This window comes from Microtus ochrogaster, unplaced genomic scaffold (genome assembly GCF_000317375.1).
Source record: "Microtus ochrogaster isolate Prairie Vole_2 unplaced genomic scaffold, MicOch1.0 UNK10, whole genome shotgun sequence".
In the NCBI taxonomy this organism is placed as follows: Eukaryota; Metazoa; Chordata; class Mammalia; order Rodentia; family Cricetidae; genus Microtus; species Microtus ochrogaster.
In genome coordinates this window covers 3,145,940-3,148,762 of record NW_004949108.1, presented here as the reverse complement: position 1 = coordinate 3,148,762, position 2,823 = coordinate 3,145,940, and positions in this window count along the sequence as shown.

Here is a 2,823-nt window from a genome sequence, read left to right as displayed (position 1 = left end):
AAGATTTGTGCCACCACTGCCCAGCTAACTTATAAGACAGAGGTCTTATTTTGATTTATTTTTTATTTTTTTATTTTTTATTTTGGTTTTTCGAGACAGGGTTTCTATGTGGCTTTGGAGCCTGTCCTGGAACTAGCACTGTAGACCAGGCTGGTCTCGAACTCATAGAGATCCGCCTGCCGAGACAGAGGTCTTGAACCAAGTGATAAGTTCCAGAAGGCTTACGCACAGGCTGGACAGGAGTGTTGCAGAGTGATTAGATAGGGATTAAAAGTCCTTGAGATAGAAGGTGGGTGATAATAGGCTTGAGACATCAGCAGTAGGTTTCAAACATCGGAAACTGGGGTCTAGAAGGGAAAGACGAAGGGTCTTTAAGGCACACTAGGACTGGCTGGTGGTGAGTAACAACCACAGGAGTGGGAATGTCCCATACTTGGGGATCTACTGGATCAGAGAGGGTAGAGACAGTCTGGGATAGGAACCTGTGAGGCTGTTAAGGTGAGAAGAAAGTGTGACTCAGGAGAAGGTGTGGGGGCCAAAGTGAGTGTGGCCCCAATGTGGCTGAGAATATCTCAACCAAGAAGAGGTGCAGGGCAAGCAGGTATCACTCAGAAAGAGTGAGAGAAGAATCACCCTGCAAGGATGCAGGGCAGTGGCAGAGCCTTAAGTGGGAAGGAGCGGGTCCTGTCTACCCCATGACTGAATTTGGTGAGGGGAACGTAGGGCCCGAGTGAGATGTTAAAACAGAGGAGGTAGCTCCCATGTCCAAAAGAAAAGTAAAGGACTTACCCACTACCTGCAACGTTACCCTAGGCTCGGAGAGGGCGATGGAGTCACCAAGTCTGGGCAGCACCAATCCTCCACCAGCCGAGTAGTTCGAAGGTTGGCACAGTCTCACTTGCGGATGCTGGTGAGACTGGCCCTTTGTGGTGTGGCGTAGAAGATTAGCCCACATGGGGGCATTGTGATTTCCAGTGTCCAGGCTGCTGGCAGATAGGGCATGGCCTCATAGGCAGCGGAGGCCCAGGGCAATATCGTGCCAAATGGCCATTTAGGCCACGTTTATAGCAGGCTCCCGGCAAGGTTGACTTAGGCTGAGCTCCAGCAGGATGAAGCCTCGTGGTCAACTTCCCTTGTCCCCATTCTGGGGGTCCCAGTGGCCTCAGGGCAGCTGCTAGGGCTTGGGCTTGGAGCATTGCTGCCTCCTGCAGCCTTGTCTGTTGGGAGGACTCAGCTGTCTCTTCTCGGGCATTACAACTTTAAAGGCCATTTTCACCAATTCCTGTATGGGGGTTTGGGGACCCGCCTCAGTCTTTTTAATTTTTTTTCTAATATCTGCTACTGACTGGGGAGGCTGGGTCCAGTCTAGTATACTGAACCATGGTCTCTTGTAATTGGTTTAAAAATTGGCTGGGTTTTCGTCAACTAGCTGTGTGATCTCCCGGATTTGGCCGAAATTAATCACTTTTTCTGAGACCATCTCCATACCCTGAAGGAGGCAGCGGACCATGATGTCCAGCCTCTGTTGGCCATTTTGGTCTGGTTGTTAATCCCAGTATGGTTCTGTGGCCGACACGGCCACTTCCCCTACAGGGACTGTACTGTCTACCAGGTGAGTCTGGTCTGTGTACTGTCTAGCTGCTGCCTGAATTCTACTTTGTTCTTCAGGAGTGAGAGTAGAGGCCTGGATGACATAGAAATCAGGCCAGGTTAAATCGTAGACCTGGGACAAATAGAAAAACTCCTTAATATAAACAGAAGGATTAGCAGAGAAGGAACCCAACCACTTTTCTGTTTGAGAGAGGCCTGGAAGAGAGAAGGGAACGTGGACCTTAATAATGCCATCAGCTCCCACTACCTCCCAGAGAGGGCAGAGAAGGGCGGGGTTACAGTGAGACTCTGTTATCACCTAACACTTGTGGACACTTTTACAGGATAGATAGAAGCATTTTTGGCCTCCAAGAAAACAGCAGATGTGGCAGCTCAGGTACTCCTGGACCACATTGTTCCTCGGTTTGGAATCCCGTGGACCATCCAGATGGACAGTGGGCCAGCCTTCACTTCCAGGGTCACTGAGCTTGTATTCAGAAGCTCTCAACATCTCCTGGAAAATCCACATTCCCTACCGCCCACAATCCTTGGGAAAGGTGGAGAGAGCCAATGGACTCATCAAACAACAGCTAATCAAGCTCTCCATTGAACTCAGGTCATCTTGGCCCTCCCTTCTCCCCATTGCCTTTACCCATCTCAGGAGCACTCCACATTCTCCTACGGGTCTGAGCCCTTTCGAGCTCCCTTTTTTGTTAACCATTACTTCCTAGCCCAAACTCCTCCACTAGCAGGGTACCTACCCTACCTCTCCCTTCTTCATTTACATTCTGGCGGCAGTCTCCTGCCCCCATACCAGTGGACCCAAATGCCCCTGCACCTGCCCCTCTCTCCCCAGGGGACAGAATACTCCAAGAACAGTGAGTTCCTGCATCTCTTGAACCTCGATGGATAGGACCTCACCACCCCGTCACCACCCCCTTGGCTGCCAAGCTTCTGGAACACCCATGCTGGTACCATCTCTCCAGGCTCAAGCAGGACCCTACTCAGGACACTTGGTCTGTGTTCTTCTTAAAAAATAATAAAAGGGGGGGCAGGGGGTGTTCTTCTTGAACACGGGGCACAGGACAGACACGCACAGCGGAACAAACACAGACACGACACGGCGGCTCCCACGTGGGTTCACTTTTAATGGGGGAGGGAAACACAAAAGGGCGAAGGATGTGGGACACACAAGGAAAAGGCAGGACGAGGAGAGAAAAGGGGGGGGGAGAG